Source organism: Microcebus murinus, chromosome 13 (genome assembly GCF_040939455.1).
Source record: "Microcebus murinus isolate Inina chromosome 13, M.murinus_Inina_mat1.0, whole genome shotgun sequence".
Classification (NCBI taxonomy): domain Eukaryota; kingdom Metazoa; phylum Chordata; class Mammalia; order Primates; family Cheirogaleidae; genus Microcebus; species Microcebus murinus.
Window position 1 is genome coordinate 77,954,140 of NC_134116.1, and position 21,947 is coordinate 77,976,086.

A 21,947-nucleotide genomic window follows, 5' to 3' on the forward strand; every position below is an offset into this window, starting at 1 on the left:
TGTTGTGCATTCTTCCTATTCTCGTGTCCTTTCTCCCTCAGCAGATCATTCCAATATGTGGAACGAGGTTGTTTTCACCTCGAGTTCTCTATGGTCACCTCATCAACCAGGGCTGGTTTGGACCCAGCCCCCTTCTGGTTTAAGAGCGTGTGAATTAGAGGTTCCCTTTTTCCGCACTGAAGACCGGCCACGTTCCCTGCAGGGACCTCAGAGCAGGCGTCCCTGTCACAGGCACATGTTTAGGTCTCACTGCTGTTATCCTTAATGGAAAGTGGCTTGCAAAACAGATTAAGTATTTATAGGGTTCCTTTGAAATGTAACTGTAAAACATTCAGCCAGAACTCTTTTTGGAAACAAGTTCACTCAAGCTATTCAGTAAAGATGGCTTAATTTATGTAATTAAAGACACTTCCTGAAATTTTTTCCTGAAAGATCCATGTGCATTTCAGTGATGATAGTGGGTCATCTTAATGGTTTTTGATAGTTGGAGACACTGCATATCACTTACAAATCAGAGAACTGACTGAGGTACAAACCCTGAAACAAGTACTCAGCGTGTGAGTCTCAGCAAACGGGCTTGGGCTTCTCGCTTCCCTTACGCTATCATTAGGGTACTTGTCTGGGCCCCATTACTGTTGTTTTGAATATTCATTTGCTTATTTGCATTTCCTCCAGCTGTTGCCCAAGATCAGTCTGTTTCTGTTTTTAAAGCTAGAAAGCTCCCCTCGCTCCCTGCAAAAACTAGCTAACCATGTCAGCGTTCTTGCTGAGCTCCACTGTGGTGTGGTTTGCAATGACGGTCCCCAGTCTCTGGGCATCACTTAAATCCACAGCACTGAAATGCAGGCCTGCTAGGAACTGGGCCTCACGTCTCCACCTGAGCTCTGCCCCTGGCCCTCCCCCGAACGCTCCGTGGAAAAATTGTCTTCCATGAAACTGGTCCCTGGTGCCAAAAAGGTTAGGGACCGCTGGTTTAGAAGAACATGAGTTTGACAGAATTGTCTGGGACAGAGGTCAAAGCTGGTATTGTTTGTTGTCTCTCTCCCAGCCCCATTAGAACTTGCCTTCCAAGAAAAATTTTCACTAACAATTCAAATAAGTGTGACTCTGGAGGGAAAACAAAACAAAACAACCGAGAACAACAAAAAGGAACTGCATTCACATACCTAATCCTTTAAAGAGTTAAATTATACTGCTTATTATTCTCCCTCAAAAAAAATGTTTAAAATATTCAAAAGATTTAATAGAAAAAAAAAATCAAGGTTAAAAATAACAAGAGGCCAGGTGCAGTAGCTCACATCTGTAATCCTAGCACTCTGGTAATGCCGAGGTCGGAGGGTCGCTTGAGGTCAGGAGTTCGAGACCAGCCTGAGCAAGAGCAAGACCCTGTCTCTACTAAAAATAGAAAAATTAGCTGGGCGTCATGGCACACGCCTGTAGTCCCAGCTACTCAGGAGGCTGAAGCAAGAGGATCGCTTGAACCCAGGAGTTGGAGGTTGCAGTGAGCTATGGTGATGCGATTGCACTCTAGCCAGGGCGATGGAGCAAGACTCTGTGTTGTGATTTTTAAAGATATGAACAAAGTGCTCTGGGACCACGGAGGGAATGTGGTCTCAATCTCCCCGAGTGGGGGCCGGTCAAAGGTAGCCTCCCAGAGGAGGGTATGTGTTTTAAGCGTGAGGAGCTAGCAAGGTGTGTGTTTCTTGGGGTAACGCTAGCAGGTGTAACAAGCCCCCGCATCTATAAGGGCTCCCACATGGCAGACTTACGTGTTGCTCACAGAACGGCTCAGCGGGTTGTGGCGCCCCAGGGTCCTTCTGAAGTTGCGTATTTCTCAGCATCAACTGGGGAAGGAGGAAGGGAAGTGGAGTCAGCACAGAGGCTTGACAGCCACGGCCCAGCCTGGACACATGTCACTTCTGTTCAGGTGCCCTTAGCCAAGAACTCATCACCTGACCCGAGAGCAGGGCTGGGAACAGTCCCTGGCTAGGCAGCTGGAGACAACGCCAGGGCGTGGATAGGGAAACACAGGGTCTTTAATAGACAGTGAGCTCTTCCCGCCCTGCCAGGGGAAAGCAGGAATTACAGTCTAACGGAGACATCTAGTGTGTCCATTCTTTAGAAGGACTCCCCAGATCTGGGGGATTCACCCCGTTTTCCCTAGGGAAGAAATGGTTAGCTGGAGGGATGGATGGGTGAAGGGGGCTTGTTCTTCATGCTACTGCCGTGGGACTCCTAGAATGTTTCTCTTTTAAGTGTACTAATTGTTCAAGAAATGAGTAAGCTTAGCAGACTGCCAAATGCCACGTGTGAGTCCCTGTGGTTTTGCAGGTACCTTCTACCCTCACGGGGGCACGTGTTCCTCTCAGGCTTGGGTGCAATCGTGAGTTGACGAGGCAGGAGGCCTCGCCCGGAGCCTGACTCGGGAGGGCCTTGCGTGCTGCGCTGGGGTGGTGAGCATTGCTCTTGCGGCCAGGAGGAGCCCGGGGTCGCCAGGCAGGGAGCACTGCCCCGGCCTGGGCCAGAGGGTCAGGTGGTCGGGGCAGGAGTCAGTAGGTGTGTGATGGGCCAGGCTGGGGCCCTGGAGGACAGGGGCAGCTGCGGGACTGTGAGGAGGGGCTGGGCTTTTAGAGAGCCTGGAGGTGGGAGCAGGAAGGTTCAGGAGCCAGTTATCCCAGAGGCAGAAAATCAGCGAAGGCTCTGATGTTTATGGTTCGAGTGCTTAGGTCAATACTAGATTTTGGGAAAGGTAAACAATTCCGTCCTGGATTTAGAGAGCTGGAGAAGCCTGCGGATCCTGCAGGTGGAGACGTCCTAGTAAACAGCCCCACATGTGGGCTGGTGTCCAGGAGGGAGGTCCAGGCCCAAGACTGGCTCTGAAACAGCAGCTCTCGAACGGGCAGCGTGAGCAGAGAGCACGGGAGGGAGGGCAAGGGAGGGGACAAGGAAAGGGACAAGGAGGGCGCAAGGAAGGGGACAGTCACAGGGAGCATTCCTAGAGGCCCAGATAGGGACTGTCGTAAGCATGGGGTGTGCCGAATGCCACGGAGAGGTTTTGCAGGAACGGGAGCAGCTGTGCACAGCTGGATTGAGTAAAGACTTTGATCTTGGGCAGAGCAATTCCAGAAGATGGTAGCAGGTGGCCATGCCATCGCTCGACGACTGAGTGGTGGTCAGGACGTTCTGAGAGACAAATGAGGTGGTGGCTCGTGGAGGAGGCTGAGCGTGCTCCCAGCCTGCAGGAAGGAGCTAGTTAACATTGCCGCTGCTTAAGTGGACATTGCTTCCTACAGTGTATTTTACTAAGTAGGCGTTCAGTGTGTGTGTGTATATGTATATACTCACATACATGTATGTACATATATGTATATATTCACATGCATATATGTACACATGTACGTGTGAGGGTCTATAATCTGACTCCTGGTTATTTTGATAAGATAGCCCTCAGATGGGCTAAACAGCAACACTGTTAATTATATATGCTTTCTCTAAGCAGATTTTAATCAATACATTTTAATGACGACTTTTACTTTGAGGAAGGAAGAAAACCTACACAGTTACAATGGAATGGGAATTGTTCTTTTTTTCCCTGAGCTCTCAAAAACAATCTGAGGTTATCTGAGATCCAGTTCTAGTACTAGCTTGATTTCTCCTATCTAAGCAATAATTTTGCTTTAATATCAAGTGTTTGTAAAATGTGAGCTTGTATTATTTTTTTAAAGTTTAATTCTTTATTGAAATATGACTTAATACAGAAAAGTACAGGCATATTAAAAAATTTGTTTACTGAGTTATAAATCACCTACATTAAGTCCGCTCTTTTAAGGTGTACAATTCAGTGGGTTTTAGCATATTCACAAAGTCATTTGACCATCACCATCATCTAATTTCAAAACATTTTCATCAGTCCCCAAAGCAACCTGGGCCCGTTAGCAGTCACTCCCGTTCCCCAACGCCCAGCGCCTGGCAATCTGTGACCAACTTTCCGTCTCTAAGGATTTGTCTATTCTGGCCATTTCCTATAACGGAATCATGTGGTACGTGGTCTTCTGTGTCTGGATTCTGTTACTCAGCTTGATGTTTTCAAGAATCATCCGTGTGGCAGCTTGAATTTGAGCCTCATTCCTTTATTTACTGCTGAATGATATTCCATTGTAGGGACAGCCCACATTTTGATTATCCATGCGCCAGCTGATGACCGGCATTGCTTTTTCACGTTTTCACTTTGGAAATCTGGGGCTTGGTTTGTGCATGAGGGACCCACCCGCACAGGGGCTGTGCTGTGAGCTCAGCCCACATCACTCAAGGTGGGAGCGGGACAGAGACACCACTGGTGTCTTTGTTTTGTTTTTGTTTTTTGCCAGTTTACCTTGGGAGCCTGTGTGTCCACGTGCTTACACGCTCATGGCCAGAAGACAGCTGCCATGCCTCACGTGCAGAGCTCTCCTAGGGAACAGAGTGTTTCCAGGGGCCCCGGGGTGGAGCAGACACCCCAGGCACAGCATGTCAACCGACTGTCTTTCCTTGGGGATCTTCAGAGTTGCATAAACACGGAGTGCGCTTGTTCTCCTGGTGTGAACCCTGACCTCTTCAGTGTGGGGGCTTTGGGGGTTCCTAGCAAAATCCTAGGGACGTACATTGTCCCATGTTTGCAGGCTGGTCAGGGGCCTCCGAGGCCTGAATGGAGCTTCGGGAGCAGGAACAGCCCAGCTGTGAGCTGAGCTCCTGGGAACCAGGGTGATGGACGGACATTTTCTGAGTCACCGCAAGCTTACCTTCTTCCTGTCAACGCTTCTGCAGATGGCATGGACTATGTTTACACTTCTCAGAAGGAAGCACTCCCAGGAAAATCCCCTTAGGATGCACAACTAAGTAGACCTCTGGATGTTTACATGTTCTTAAGTGGCAGACGGTCTTTCGTGGAGCCTAACATTTTTTTTTCTGTGTACGTGTTTTATTTCTCCTAGAACAGCGTTCATGATGGGGCAGTTTGGACCAAGGCTTTCCAGCGACACCTAAAGTGACACAGCCAAACACTAGGTTTTCTTGGCTGTGTGTGGCATAGGGAGTAGTCACGTAGTGAGGTTCTTTATGTACTTTTTCACAGTTCTGGAGAAATCTAAATTTGTCTAGAGAATAACTTCTACTTTTCCTTTTTATTCTGATCTGTGATCAACTCTCAAGTTGTGGCAAGGTCTGTCTGCATTCCTAAGCCTTGTCCTGTGTCTTCCTGTGACCACAGGGAAAAGGCGTTTTCCAATAGGTTTCTTCCCAGAGTTGGATGACTGGGGGATAGGGGAGAGGAGGAGGAGGAGGACGTGATATGGACTTTCTTGGAAGATCTCAGCTGTGTCCTGCAGTTCACATCTGAAGTTTCAGGTCTGTTTCCAAATGTTGCTTGCAGATGTGGAAATAAAGTGCCCACACTTGATTCCTGTGTCTGGGCTGACATGCTTAGTTCCACGCAGAACTGCCCCGCATCAGAAGAGGAGTGCTAGACGGGAGTGGGAAGGGGGGTGGTCAGCCCTGCTGTGTGCCAGGAATCCTCCAGAGACGGTTGGCACTGGGCTCTTGGTGCCCCAGGGTTGCATTCAGGACACCGACCCACAGCTTGTCAGTGATTCAGGACGTGCACTTGGGCTCGTGGCCCAAAGTATCATGAGAACCACAACGCTGTTTTGCTTATCCATTTTCTTTTTTAGCACACTGGCTGCCTGTCACAGAGTTAAAACAAATATCCTTTGGTATCTTCTCCAACAGTACTCAGCTTCATTTTGTTGATGGTTCGTCTCTCATTCTTTAAATTTTTATTCCTGTACCCAGTGCTCTTGTATAGAGGGCGCGGGGGACAGACAGGCTTGCTGCATGCACACGCTATCCATGTCCAGCATGGCTGTGTCCCCACTGCTCGGGACATGTCACTGCACTGCAGATGTGAGCGTGGCTTGGGCAGCATTTTATGTCTCATCTCTTCTCATCCCTGGGCGATGACAGGAAAGTGACCACAGGGGCCCTTCTTGGACTTGAAATACTCTTGTTGGGACCTGGTCATCTGTTCCGTGCTGGGGCGCCTTGGATTCTCCTGCGTTAATCTGCTGGAATCTGGCAGGAAACAACAGAAGGCTTCTGAACTGCAGGGGTTTCTGGGCACAGGGATGCTTCAGTTACGCTGGCGGTCAGCGGTGCGTGCTGTACTTGCTGGGAGGGAACACCACTGAAGTTTAAGTTTTGTTTTTATCAGCATAAGCTTTGTGTAGGGTCTTTCTTCTGGAATCATCTAGCCTCAAGTGCACATCTCTGGTGTAAATGTCACCAGAATCGATGGTACAGGTTACTCCTTGTTTTTTGTTGGGTCGTACTCTCTGTTCCTTCTGAGCCTTATTTGCACAGTTAATGGATCCTTGTGGCTTTTTTCCCCTACGGAAACACATATTTATCGTATTATATTGATTTGTGTCTCTGTTCCTCTTTAAGAGGTCTGCATAAATAAAATATAATGTAGACTATTAATTTTAGGAACTACCATTGAACAAGAGCCTTATTTATTTTTCCTCTAATTTTATTTTAAACCATAGGCTTAAAATGATCTCATGAAAAATTTTTCACGGTTAATAAAAGTAGCCTCTGTGTGTGTGTGTGTGTGTGTGTGTGTACACAAGTGCACACTTGTGCTTTTTCTGACTAAATTTAAGCTACCAGCGATCTTTTTATGGGGTTGTGGCATAAAACTTCCTCTTAGCACTGAGATTTCAAATATGCCTTGAGTCAAGTTGCAATGACTTGGAAGGGTGCCCCTTAACCCTCCCCATCAGCATTAGAATTAGTCAGTTGGTAGATTCAGAACAATATTTTGATGGTCTTGATTGCTGCTGCCTTAACTTTAATAAAAACTCAGACATTTACATAGATTGCTCTCTCATTCTCTGGGGATATGCTCATGCTAAGAAATCTGGTGGCTTTTCAACAGATCAAAGCCCTATAAAGTCAGTTGTCAAAGCTTTTGAAGCTGTGATACATTCAGGAAATCAGTGTAAATAAAATCAATATACGGGCCGGGCGCGGTGGCTCACGCCTGTAATCCTAGCTCTCTGGGAGGCCGAGGCGGGTGGATTGCTCGAGGTCGGGAGTTCAAAACCAGCCTGAGCAAGAGCGAGACCCCGTCTCTACTATAAATAGAAAGAAACTAATTGGCCAACTAATATATATAGAAAAAATTAGCCGGGCATGGTGGCGCATGCCTGTAGTCCCAGCTACTCGGGAGGCTGAGACAGAAGGATCGCTTGAGCCCAGGAGTCTGAGGTTGCTGTGAGCTAGGCTGACACCACGGCACTCACTCTAGCCTAGGCAACAAAGTGAGACTCTGTCTCAAAAAAAAAAAAAAAAAAAAAAAAAAAAAAAAAATCAATATACGACTACTTTAAAACAAAGCTTTTCCTGGTTTTGCTGGAGATTGAATTTAGCATTTCTAAAAGATTCTTGATGGTAAAACTTTACCATCCAACAGGATTAGAGAGCCATGTATCTTTTTAAGTCGGCATTGCAAATGGAGTTTAAAGAAAATACATGAAGGGAAGAGCCTGCTTTATTTGAAGTCCAAAGACTAGGTAGGGAGAGAGGCTCAGAGCTGTGTGGACTCAGCTTTACAGAGGAAGTATGACAAATTTTAAACAGGATGATATTCTGGAATCTTCATAATTCCCAAAAGGATTGTCTGCCATTCTATATCTACAATTTAGGTATGGAAGACTATATGTGGATGATTAAATACAGCAGCCTTCATTTATTAATACAATGTCAAGAAATGCATCTTGTTGAAAATACAAGACTTTATAGAAAATAAATCAGCCCTTTCCATTTTAGTCTTTTTCTAATCATAAAATGTGTTCATTTTAGAAAATATGGGAACAGGAATATGGAAAAAAAACAAGTCATCGTATTCTTAAAGCCCAAAGAAGATAACTATTGTTAACATTTTCGTGTTTGTCCTTTTAAAAAGAAATACGATGGGCTTTAATTTTTTGTTTTCCCCAGTTTGCTGTACTTGTTATATTTCAGAGTTGCGATATGGTTTTAAAATCTTAAATCAGTGAATATCTTTGGGGCATTCTGTGATCTTTAGTTGAGTTTTCACTGTGGGACGGTTCAACCTTGAAGGCAGGTGAGACATGAGAGGAGGCCTAGGTAGGAGGCCTAGGTAGGAGGTTGATAAGGCAGGGAAGTCCGGGAACCTCAACACGGGAGCTCGCCGATAAAAACTGCCGTCTTGTTTTCAAAAGAGCTTCTAAGTGTGTTATCAGCCTTTCACGATGATTTCTATAGGAGAATTTTCACTTTCTATAAATGGTCAAAGACAGAGATTAATTAGAAAATGCAATCTCTGTCTTCCAGCTTTGAGCCAAGTTTGTTAGCACATTTGGCCTTGTTTATGCTGGGTTTCTACTCCTGTTCATATTTTCTTTCACTCTAGTCCTTTTGGTGGGAGAATTAATTATTTAACTCGCGTGTCTGTATGGCACGGTGTGTCACAGTTGAAGATAAGCGAGAGAACAAGGGAGAAGACAAAATAAGAGCTGGGAAAAGTAAGACAAAATTGGATGGAGGTCAAAGAGCAAAATATATTTGACTCGGAGGCTTTAAGCAGCCAAGCGAAAAAGAGGCATGATCCCTCGTGAGAATTAGTGTCCATTGCAGGAGAAAAATTCTGCTCCGGAGACACCGAGCTATTTCTGATACTGAATCCAGAGTTGAATTGCTCCCTTAGGAATCTAAAAAAGTGCTTTGATACAAGACCACATGCCCCCAACATCCCCGGGGTGCGCCCAGCGGTCGGCAGGCGAGCTCAGGGACCACATTTCAACTCAGAGGCTGTCAGCCAGGCTGGTGTGGTCCCTGCCTGCAGGGTCTCCCTCACAGGGAGGCCACCTGCACTCTTCCTGGACGTGGGAGGTGCTTCAGGATGACAGCAGGGAGCTGTTGTGCTCACTCTCCCGTTGATCTCTGCAAACGTCTTCGTGTAGTAGCGGGGCTCTAGACTCTATCAGGCCATTGTACGCAAGGAAGAGCCTGATACTCTGCCATCATGTTCAAGGATGATGTTTGTCGTTGCCTCTGCACACCCCTTTGCTGCTGGGCAGGCTTTCAAAATGTCTCATGATACTACTAACTTTCTACCCCTTGTTTTCGGGGTTCAACTAGACACATTTCCCACATGTGGTTTTTTGGTAAGTATATTGAGTTTGGGGACTCAGATGTTTTCTATATCCATGCCCACCGAAACCTGTCGTGTTGAGAGACCAGTGCCCAGTGTGTAGAGCTCGAGTATTAACATCGTTTTGTGAGCGAAGGTTAAGGAGGGAGAAGTTCCGTGTGTGGGGTGCACGTGTCACCCAGCCGCCCCTTCTTAAATGACCTGACGGTGGTGCTTTCGTTGGCGTGGACGATTCTTTACGAAGGTGCATTCGGACGGGGAGAGCTCTGCAGAGATTTAGTATTCAGTGTCAGGATATGCCACTGGGTGGTGGTCTTCTCTCCCTTGTTTTCCCTTTGCTAATTTGGTAGGTGAACTTGAACATTATTTTTTTTTTTTTTGCCCCCGTTAAGTATTGCTCCACGTCATCGTGTATAACTCTCGTCTATCCATCTTAAGTTTCTCGTACGTGAGAGCTATGTTTTACGCCAGGTGAATTAGAACACAGCAGTGGCAGGTGTAATATAATCCCCCCGCCCCCCAGATTATCACGGGATCAGCCCTGAGCTCTCCTAATGCTTGGAAACATCACTGCTGCTTTTGTCTTCGTGTAATGGGTGTAAAGGACTGAACACCATGCCTCTCGCCCACGGCTGGAGAAGATATTGCTCCATAGGTAATGGGCGCCCCTTACAAAGGTTTCTAAAAAATGTAGACGTTGTCTACACGAGGCATGGGTGAAAGAGGAGGGTGTGGAGCGCAGCGGTGTTTTGAGCAGGTGGCCAGCCTGCAGCTAATGGGTCTCCAACCTAGACAGGGATCATAGGTCCTGTAGCTTAAAACGAAGCCAAAACAGCCTGGATGATTATCTAGGGAATTATTTTTCAGTTTGTAAATGTTAGCCAGGTATATTTTAAATACGTTGAGACCCTCGAAATAGCTTTTCACATTAAGATATTTAGATGAAAACTTAAAATGAATTAAATGGTATGTGAAAAGCAAGAAATTCAGTGGTTATATGTGAAAATGATCTAATATTCTGTGGGTCTTGGGATAGGTTGTATGGCTTGGCACCTTACACTATTTATCTTAGTTTCAATATCATGCTGAATTTCTGTTAGGTGTTTAATTTGCTCTTGCAGCTTAGAAGAGTGGTGTGGTGGCCGCTAAAGTATAGAAATCCGAAGAACATGACTTGAATTCTGAATTTCTGGGCAACTTCTTATAATTGGTAAAAGTTATAACAGATGAAAAGTCCAGTTTTGGAGAAGAATGTAAAACACTGTTTGTCAAGATCTATTGCTTTCGGCAACTGAATGCTTTTGTCCGTACCTTACAAATGGAACAACTTTGTCAGGGACTTGAGCACAGAAGGATCGACAGTGGTTTGTGTCAAATCCATGTGGTGGGAGAAAGGCTTGGGGCAGCCAGTGCGGCGTGTACTGTGCCACACCTGGGCAGGTCACCTTTTCGACTCACCTGGGCCTCTCCGGCTTATCTATTCATTCATTTTATCAGCCTACCCATAACTTGGGTTTTTGTAATCTAGATACAAATTACGATTCTTTCAGACATACTTTATGTAAGTATTATTGTATTACCAGGAAAACTGCCATAGTAAACAAAAACCCAACATGACAATGTCCTGCTTTGTATATATGCTTTTTTTTTTTTCAAAAATGAGACTATTTGATTTTTTCCTCAATTTTTTTATTGTAGTAAAATATGCATAACATAGCATTTATTGTCTTCACCATTTTTAAGTGTACAGTTCAATGGCATTAAGTACATTCACATTGTTGTATAACTATCACTGCCATCCATCTCCAGAACTCTTTTCATCTTACAAAAGCGAAACCCTGTGCCCATTAAACACTGACTCTAATTCCCCCTCCCCCGCCAACCCCTTGGCAGCCATCATTCTGCTTTCTATCTCTATGATTTTGACTGCTTGAAGTACCCCTTATCAGTGGAATAGCACTCTGTCCTTTTTGTAACTGGCTTGTTTCACTTAGCATACTATCCTCAAAGTTCATCCATGTAGAAGCATGTGTCAGAATTTCCTTTCTTTCTAAGGCCGAATAATACTCCAATGTATGTGTGTACTACATTTTTCTTATCCATTCACCTGTCGATAGACCCTTGGGTTGCTTCTGCGTTTTAGCTATTGTGAATAATGCGGCTATGAATGTGGGTGTATCTCTTTGAGACCCTGCTTTCAATTCTTTTGGGTACATATATACTCAGAAGTGGATTTGCTGGATCATATGGTAATTCTATATATAATTTTTTAAGGAACTGCTGTGTTGTTTTCCATAACAAATGCACCATTTTATATTCCCACTAACAGTGCATAAAGGTTCTAATTTCTCCACATCCTTGACAACACTTGTTATTTTCTGTTTTTTGGGTTTTTCTTTTTGTTGTTGTTGTTGTTAGTAGCCATCCTAATGGGTGTGAGGCAGTATCTCACTGTAGCTTTGATTTGCATTTCCTTGATGATTAGTGATGTTGAGAATCTTTTCATGTGTTTGTTTGGCCATTGGCATGCATATCTTCTTTGGAGAAATGTCTATTCAAATCCTTTACCCATCATTTTCGGTTATTTTTTTTACTGTCATCAAGTTTTAGGAATTCTCTATATATTCTGGGTACTAATACTTTATCAACTGTATGATTTACAAATATTTTCTCCCATTCCCTCGTTTGCCTTTTTCTCTGTTAATGTGTCTTTTAATGTACAAAATGTTGTGAACTTTCATGAAGTCCAATTTGTCTATTTTTTCTTTTGTTGCCTGTGCCTTTAGTGTCGTGTTCAAGAAATTACTGCCAAATCCAATAGACTAAGTTTATGTTTTTTAGTTTAATTTCATCTGTATAACTTTGAGGCAGATATTTTTCTTTTTGTACCATTATGTGTAGCAAATGAAAGTTACTGAACAAAAGTTTAGAGTTTCAAGCTATACAACCTGTAATGATTAATCTTAACTTTAAATGGAATTTTATATTTATTTGAACATGAAAAGTCTCCTAGGAAGGAATACTACCATTTCCTTGAGATATATTGGAGGACAAATATGAGCTTTATTGGATTTTTCCTCCCTTGAGAGCTTTATAAATAATAGAAACTCTGCCTTATAAGTAAAAAAGAAAGAAGGATAGTAAGTTAATTTCAAGTAAAGGTAGTAAGGAAGGAGAGATACCTTTATTCTAAGTCTGCAATTGGAGTGAGTCTTACTTCGCAATGATCAAATGGAAATGCAACTTAAAAAACAAACTATGCATGAGATTTATTGGATGTGCCTGTCCATCATGATTCAACTTTAACAGCAATTTATGTGGTTAGTGCTGATTGTCGTCCACATTCCCTATCCCCATTTGCTTGTAAAATTTTTGGTTACCCTACTTTTCTTTTTATAAAATACTGTGTAGGTTATTTGTTTATTTTGCTTATTATCTCTCTTTCCCCCCAGAATGTAAGCTACGTGAGGGCAGGGATTTCTGTTTGGTTCATTGCTATAGCTCTAAGTGCCTGGCACCTGTTAGGTGATCAGCAAATACCCGTTGAGTGATTGAATCCTGTGAGTAGAATAAGTCACTTAAATGTCAAGTACATTGGGGATATTTTATTTTTTAACATCTTTTATTTTTGAGATTTAGCATGTACAATATAGAGATATATAAAGTATATAGCTCAATGGATTTTTATATACCTGTGACTAACACCCAAATAAAAATATAGACTATTTCCATTACCCTTAGAAGATCCTTTCTGCTTCTTCTCAGACAGTGCCCTTCCTGCCAGATGCAGTCACTGCTCTGATTTCTGTCAGTCCACAGATTAGCTTGCCTTTGAACTTCATATAAGTGGAATTGTGCAGCGTGTCATTTTTTGTCTGACTTCCTTCAGTCAGCAGATGTGGTCTGCGGGATGCATGTTGCGCTGCTCCTCAAGAGAGCAACGCTTGTCCATGCGTCCCTTGGCCGGCGGGCTTGCAGGCAGTTTCCATCATTTACTGACGGAAATTACATTAGTGGCATCTCCTTATGGTTTTAATTTGCATTCCTCTAATGAGTGATGATAATCGAGCATCTTTTCATGTGTTTACTGGTCGTCTGTGTATCTTCATTTACTATTATGGAGACAGCTCTTGCATGTATTTCTCTGGACGTAACTTTTAATTTATTTTGGATAAAATACCTAGGAGTAGATTCACTCAATCATAGGGTAGATGTATACTTAACTCTTAGAAACTGACCAAGCTTTCTAATGTGGTTGAGCTGATTTACATTCTCACCAGCACTTGTTGCACATTCTGGCCAACAAGAGGAGTCTCTTTCTCTTTCTTTTTCTCTTTCTCTTTCTCTCTTTCTCTTCCTCTTCCTCTTCCTCTTCCTCTTTCTCTTTCTCTCTCTCTCTCTCTCCCCTCTCTCCCTCTCTCTTTCTCTCTTTTTCTCTTTTTCTTTCTTTCTCTCTCTTCCCCCCACCCCTTTTTAAGGAATACTTATGGGTATGTAGTGGCATCTCCTTAATGGTTTTAATTTGCATTCCTCTAATGAGTGATGATAATCGAGCATCTTTTCATGTGTTTACTGGTCGTTTGTGTATCTTCTTGTGAAATACCTGTTCAAGCCTTTTGCTCATTTGCTTTCACATTTTGTTATTGTTTTATGTGCATTCTTTATTCCGGATGCAAGCATCACATATGGGTATTGCAAATACCTTTTTCCAGTCTGTGACTTGCATGTTCCTTTCCCTAGTATCTTTTGATGAATAGAAGTTTCTAATTTTAATGAAGTCAGATTTATCAAGTTTTCTTTAGAGACAACTGCCCTTTGCGTCGTGTTTTAGAACACATTCCACGCTCTGAATGGAAGGAAATGATTTTAAAGCCATTAATGCAATTAGCATGACCAAAGTAAGGTGAATTATATACTTTAATTAGAAAGGGAGAAGACTTAAGTTTAAACAACTTTGAAATCCAGACGCCCTCCCCCAGGTACCTGTGCTCCTGGTAGCCCTTGGAGTCTCTTTGGAAATGACTTGTGTCCTTGCTTCCTTTTCCTCTGGGCCGAGGGAGCCACGAAGGGCAGCCGCTGTCTCCTCCTGTCCTGAGTGAGCCAGACTATTCCTAGCACACACTGGGCACTGGTTTTATTGACTGAACTGAGGAATGCTGACTTTAGTCGAGTATTGATTATTTTTTTTTAAAGTTTTAGCCAAAATATCCATCTTCATGTACTAGTGTAAACTCTTACTACTACGTTCCCTAAACAGAGGCTGTGTAAGAAAGAGACAATTTAAGTTCTTAAGGGGCTGCAGAGAAGGGGCTGTTATAGAGGAGGATTCATGGGTCTCAAATAATGAGCAAGATTCTCACAGAGGACAGCAAGGTGTGGGGAGGAGCCTTTGGGCAGAGTAGAAGCAAAAGCACGAATGCCCTTGGAGGATCAGCAGAAGACCAAGAGACTTGATGGGGCAAGGGATGCCTGGAGGTGAGCACCTACTGGTGGCTGCTCAGTGAGGGTGTAGATAGGTACAAGATGGGGAGTGACGAGGAGCTTGGAGGCTGACTTCCTCCCCAGCTCTGCTATTAATACTAATTGTGAACTCGAACCAGTTAATCAACTTGTAAGATTCCTATCTGGGTACGGTGGCTCATGCCTGTAATCCCAGCACTTTGGGAGGCTCAGGCAGGAGGATCACTTGAGGTCGGGAGTTTGAGACCAGCCTGGGCAACATAGTGATACGCCCATCTCTACAAAAAAAAAAAAAAGAAAGAAAGATTAGCTGGGCATGGGCATAGTGGTGAGTGCCTGTAGTCCAGCTACTTGGGAGGCTGAGGCATGAGGATGACGTGAACCCAGGAGTTGAAGGCTTCAGTGAGCTATAATCATGCCATTGCACTGGAGTTGCTAGGGCAACATAGTGAGACTCTAGCTCTAAAAAAAATAAATAAAGATTCTTATCTGTGAAATGAAGTTAATGCCGTGTTTCCCCGAAAATAAGACAGAGTCTTATATTTATTTTTCCTCAAGAAGACACCCTAGGGCTTATTTTCAGGGGATGTATTGTTTTCCCCTCAAAGCCTCAGCTTGCAGCACGCACAGGATGGCTGGGACCTGACGGGGGAGCCGACCTTGTTGGTGGGGCTGCTGCACCTTTCCGGTCACCTCTGGGGTAGTAGCTGTCACGATGGGGCAGATGAGAAGGGCTGCTCGTCTTCTTTCCCGCTCCTCAACAAAATGTACGGGTTGTGCAGGTGCGCTGCGTAGCCTTGCCCATCACTAGGGCTTATTTTCGGGGTGGGGCTTCTATTGAGCACATGCTTAGAAATCCTGCTAGGGCTTATTTTATGGGTAGGTCTTATTTTCGTACCTCATGGAATTGCCATAAATGAGAGAGAGAGAGAAGGATTATCCATGGAGCGTAGTGAGTGCTCCGAGTGTCAGGGCTGGTCTTCCTGAGACTTTGGCCGCACCGTCTGCTGACCACCCGCCGCTCACAGGAAGGGCAGCTGTACTGGTTCCGAATGCTTCACGCACAACTCTTACATCTCTGTAACACCACGCAGAATCTATATTGGCGTGTGTCGCTTACTTTCACCTCAGTAACCCTAAGAAAAATGAAGGCAGAATTTGTTTCAAATATCTTTATGGGTGCAATTCTCAGACTGCTGCCTTCCGCACCCCATCCCACCAAACCAGAGCATTACTTTGCTTTCCTGACTGTCGTGGGCATTCAAATATGTTAAGCAAGTTAATTTATAACTTATGTAACTGATCAGGACAAAATGCCTCTGCCCAGGATTCCAAAGCCTGGATGCACGCCTGCAGAACATCGAGTTTGTTGTTCACTCCATTATCTTTTTGTGGAACTAAATCACTTTGCCAACTCCAGATCTTCTTCTAATGAGACTGCAGTGGTGAATCACTTGGTATTTTTATGAAGTTTCTCATTGAATGAAATATTTATTGTGGTAAGAACATTACAAAGCCAAAATGTATCCAAAATAAATCTGACTACAGCTGAACAAAATATTTTTTTTTTTTTGCTAAGCACAAAAGAATAATAAAGCTTCCTCCCAAATGTCATGTGGAAATCTTAGAGGTTCATATAAGATAACTTTCATTTTCTTAAGCCCAGTTCTGAAGAACAGTGAGATACCTAGAAAGTTCCTAAGTAGTTGTGTTAAATGTTAATTTTACATTACTTTCAAGTTAAGTGAACAAACTAAAAATTTAATCTCTGTTCTAAATAATATTTTTTTCTCTCATGTTAAAATAGCAGAGATACATGGGTTCTGACAAATATCTAATACATTTTTTAAGATTAACCCAGAGTTTGTTCACTAGACCATCCTACCTTAATTGTTAATTAGGAACTATTTTTTTAAAATATATATTCTTTTTATTTCAATGGATTTAGGGGTACAAATGGTTTTTGGTTCTATGGATGAATGGCATAGTGGTGATGTCTGGGTTTTTAGTATACCCGTCACCAAATAGTGTAGCCATCACCAAATAGTGTACATTGTACCCGATAGGTAGTTTTTATTCCCTTGCCCCTCGCACTCTGCTCTTTTCTGAGTCTCTGGTGTCCTTTATACCACTCCGTAGGGCCCTGCGTACCCATAGCTTAGCTCCCACATGTAAGTGAGAAAATGTGGTGTTTGGTTTTCCATCCTTGAGTTACTTCACTTAGCATAATAGCCTCCAGTTCCATCCAAGTTGCTGCAGAAGTCATTATTTCATTCTTTTTTATGGCTGAGTAGTACTCCATGGTGTATATGTGTGTGTGTATATATATATATATATATATATATATATATATATACACACCACATTTTATTTATCCACTCCTTGGTTTACGTGCACTTAGGTTGATTCCCTAACTTTGCAATTGTGAATTGTGCTGCAATAAACATTTGGGTGCATATGTCTGTTTTATAAAATGACTTCTTTTCCTTTGGGTAGATAACCCTGTAGTGGGATTGCTCGATTGAATGGTAGACCTACTTTTAGTTCTTTGAGAAATCTCCAGACTGTTTTCCATTGAGTTGGTAATAATTTACATTCCCAGCAACAGTGTGTAAGTGTTCTCTTTCCACTATATCCATGCCAACATCTGTTGTTTTTTTGACTTTTTAGTAATGGCCATTCTGACTGGGGTGATGGGGTTTCTCATTGTGGCTTTAATTTGCATTTCCCTGATGATTAGTGATGTTGAGCATTTTTTCACATTTTTGTTGGCCGTTTGTATCTCTTCTTTTGAAAAATGTCTGTTCATGTCTTTCGCCCACTTTTTAATGAGTTGTTTGTTTTTTTCTTGCTGCTTTATTTGAGTTCCTCGTAGACTCTGGGTATGAGTCCTTTGTCAGCTGTGCAGTTTAAGAATACTTTCTCCCATTCTGCAGGTTGTCTATTTACTCTGTTTATTGTTTCTTTTGCTATGCAGAAGCTTTTTAGTATAAAGTACCATTTATGTAATGTTTATTTTTGTTTTTTGTTGCATGTGCTTTTGGGGGTCTTAGTCACCAATATTTGCCCTGGCCAATGTCCAGAGGAGTTTTTCCTAGGTTTTCTTCTAGAATTTTTACAATTTGAAGTCTTACAGGTCTTACATTTAAGTCTTTAATCCATCTTGAATTAATTTTTGTATATGGTGAGAGACAGGGATCCAGTTTCATTCTTCTGCATGTTGCTATCCAATTTTCCTGGCACAATTTATTGAGTAGGGTGTTCTTTCCCCAGTGTATGTTTGTATCTTTGTTGAAGATCAGTTGGTTATAAGAACTTGGCTTCATTTCTGCATAAGAACTATTTTAATGGAACATGGAAAATTTAAAGCTTAGTTTTTGTTTGAAGAGTTTTGACTAACAGATTAAAATTTATTAATTCTGTAATATAAAAAAAAAAGCACATAAAGGCAACAGAGAAAAAGTGAGAGAGATTCGTGCAAGGAAGATAAAGCATTTGTAATAAGCCTACCACCTATAATTGTGTAGGTCTTACATTTTTCTGATATTTAATCTGCCCAAAATAACCTTTTTGGAAAACAGAGGGAAATGACATCATGCTTTATAACCTGCTTTATTTGTCTAACATATCACGAATATTTCCCTAGGTTACTACACATTCTTTTGTAACATTTGAAATAGCTACATAGCCATAAAAAAGAAGGAAATCATGTCTTTTGCAGCAACATGGATAGAATTGAAGGCCATTATCCAGTGAAGCAAGTCAGACACAGAAAGACAAATGCCACAAGTTTTCTTTCACTTAAAAGTGGGCGCTAAATGATCTGTACACACGGAATCAGTGTGGAATGATGGACAGTGCAGACCTGTGGTGGGATAGAGGGTAGATGATGAGAAATTACTTAATGGGTTCAATGTACAGTAGTCAGGTGATGGGTAAACTAAAAGCTCTGACTTCGTATAATAGCATTGTATTTGTACCCCATAAGTGTGTACAAGTAAAATTTTAAGAATAAGTAAAAAGCTGCATAGTATTCTCCTATAGACAGAACATAATTTAATAAAGTTCTCTCCATAGAATAACAAAATAATTTCTGACTTTTTGCTATTGTAAGCATACTACAAAAATTCCTTATGACTTCTGTAAGATAAATCTACAGAAAGAGAAAATCTTTTCAAAGAACCAATTTTGATGTTAATTTTCTCTATTGTTTGTCCCCCTTTTTTTTTGATTGTGTTCCATGTTCGTCTTTATTTCTCTCTTTTTATCTGCTTTGTGTTTAATTTGCTCATCTTTTTCTAGTTTTTAAGGAAAACACATTTATTTTAGACCTTTCTACTTTTCTAATACAAGCATTTCAGCTGCAAATTTCCCTCTACGCTGCATCACACAGATTTTGATGTTTATTTTTATTCAGTTCGAAATATTTCCTGATTTCCTTTTTGACTTTTTTGTCTTGCCCTTCAGTTTAGAAATGTGTTGTTTAGTTTTCAAGTGCTTGGGGATTTTCCAAAGAGCCTTCCATTATGGATTTCTAATTGCAGTCAGAGAACATATTTTGTATCATTGCAATCTTTCTAACTGTGCCGGGACTTGTCGTGGCTATAGACCGTGGCTCACCTTGAGGAAGTGATCCATGTGCGTCTTCACTTGTGGGGTGGAGTGCCGAGAGTGTTAGCGGTGCCCAGTGGCTTCGTAGTGTTGCTCACGTCTTGCATATCACGTGGGTCTTCTTTATCCTTGCTTTACCAATTACTGAGAAGTTTCCAAATATAATTGTGGCATTGTCTATTTCTACTCTGAGATCTGTTAGCTTTCTGTTATGACGTGACTTGTTCAAGATTGTTAAATTCCCCTTGGTGAGTTGACCTCTTTATCGTTATGAAATGTGCTTTGTTATCCTGGTAATATGTCTTGGTCTAAAATCTACTTTGTCTGATGTTGTTATATTCCAGCTTTCTTTTTGTGATCTGCATGCTACCTTTTTCCATTTCCTTTTTAACCTATCTATTAAATGTATTGTATTATTATATATATTGTATATTGTACTATATTTAAGGTGGACAGCATATACTTGGATCTTGCTTATGCAATCTGAGAATCTCTGCCTTTTAATTGGAGTATTTAGACTATTTATAATTGATGTAGTTATCAGTGTGGTTAGGTTTAAATTTATCATCTTGCTACTGATTTTCTACTTGTCCAATCCCTTCTTTGTTATTTTCTTTCCTCGTTTCTTACTTTAAAAAAAAAAAAGTATTGTGAAAGAATATAGATTGAGGAAAGCACAGTCTCTTCAATAAATAGTGCTGGGAAAATTGGATATTCATATGCAGAAGAATGAAACTAGACCTCCATCTCTCCCCATGTACAAAAATCAAATAAAAATAGATTGGAGACTTAAATCCAAGACCTGAAACTATGACACTGCTAGAAGAAAACACTGAGGAAATGTTCCAGGACATTAGTCTGGGCAAAGATTTCCTGAGCATAGGTTTTCTCAAAAGCATGGGCAACCAAAGCAAAAATGGACAATCAAGGTAAAAAGCTTTTGTACAGCAAAAGAAACAATCCACAAAGTGAAGAGAAAAACACAGAATGGGAGTAAATATTTTCAAATTACCCATATGACAAAAGATTAATAACTAGACCATATAAGGAGCTCAAATAACTCAATAGGAAAAAATAAAATAATCCACTTAAAAAATGGGCAAAAGATCTGAATAGACATTTCTTAAGATATACAAATGGCCAACAAGTATATGAAAAAAATGCTCAATATCATTAGTCATCAGAGAAATTCAAATAAAACTACAATGAGATATCATCTCATCCCAGTTAAAAGGCTTTTATCCAAAAGATAGACAAATAATGAATGCTGGAGAGCATGGGAGAAAGGGGAACCCTCTTACACTCCTGGTGGGAATGTAAATTAGTACAACCACTATGGAGAACAGTATGGAAGTTCCTCAGAAAACTAAAAATAGAACTACTGTATGACTCTGAAATCCTACTGTTAGGTATATATCCAAAAAAAGGAAATCAATATATTGAAAAGGTATCTGCACTCCCATGTTTATTGCAGCACTATTCACAGTAGTCAAGATTTTGTATCAACCTAAGTGTCCATCAACAGATGAATGGATAAAGAAAAAGTAGTATATCTACACAGTAGGATATTATTCAGCCATAAAAAAGAATGAAATCCTGTCATTTGCAACAATGTGAATGGAACTAGAGAACATTAAGTTAAATGAGCCAAGCACTGAAAGACAAATTTCGTATGTTCTCACTTATATGTGGGAGCTAAAAATTAAAACAATTGATCTTATGGAGACAGAGAGTAGAACAATGGTTACCAGAGGCTGGGGATGGTAGCAGGGAGGGAAGATAAAGTAGGGATGGTTAATGGGTGCATAAATTTAGTCAGATAGAACAGATAGAATAAGATCTAATATTTGATAGGACAACAGAGTGACTATAGTCAAAATAAGTTGTTGTATATTTAAAAATAACTATTAAATGAAAAAGTGGAATTGGAATGTTCCTAACACAGAGAAAGGATAAATTCTGGAGGTGATCAAGTACCCTGATTTGATCATGACACATTGTACACCTGTATGAAAACATCACATGTATCCCTAAAATACATACAACTACTATGTATCCATGATAACCAAAAATAAAAAAATTTTAAGAAGTATTAATTGAGTATTTTAAGTATCCTATTTTATCTCCACTCTCTGCTTATTAACTGTAGCTCTTTCTGGTGGTGTTTGTTTGTTTTTATTTGTTAGTCATTGTTCCAGGATTTCCTATATGCATCTTTTCATTTGTCACTTTCTATCTTCAAATAACAATGTATTATTTTATGACTAATTTAAGAACCTTATTGTAGTATTCTTTTGTCCACCCCCCTTCTATCCTTTGCACTATACATTTACTTCCTGGTATTTTATAAGTCCCATAATACACTATTATATTTATTTATCTTTTAAATAAATTTATTAAAAGGAAATGTCTCCTTTACCTACTTGTTTCCTGTTTTAGGCATTCTTTATTTTTGTGTGTGTGATCTAAGTTCCTATCTGATATTCTTCTCCTTAAGCTTAAAGAACTTTCTTTACCTTTTCTTGTAGTTCATAAATTCTGTCAGCATTTGTTTGCATTAAAAAAAATCTTTATGTCACATTCATTTTTGAAAGATATTATTGCTATTTCTACATCGACAGTTTTTAAAAAAACTCTTTAATGATATTGTTCCATTGTCTTCAGA

General features: G+C 41.2%; 1 protein-coding gene across 2 annotated transcripts in view; it reads left to right on the forward strand.

Moving 5' to 3' along the window:
- The window catches only part of LOC105878807 (phospholipid-transporting ATPase IB), a 504,404-nt gene that overhangs the window by 41,064 nt on the left and 441,393 nt on the right, over positions 1-21,947 (forward strand). The gene's annotated exons all lie outside the window — the stretch shown is intronic.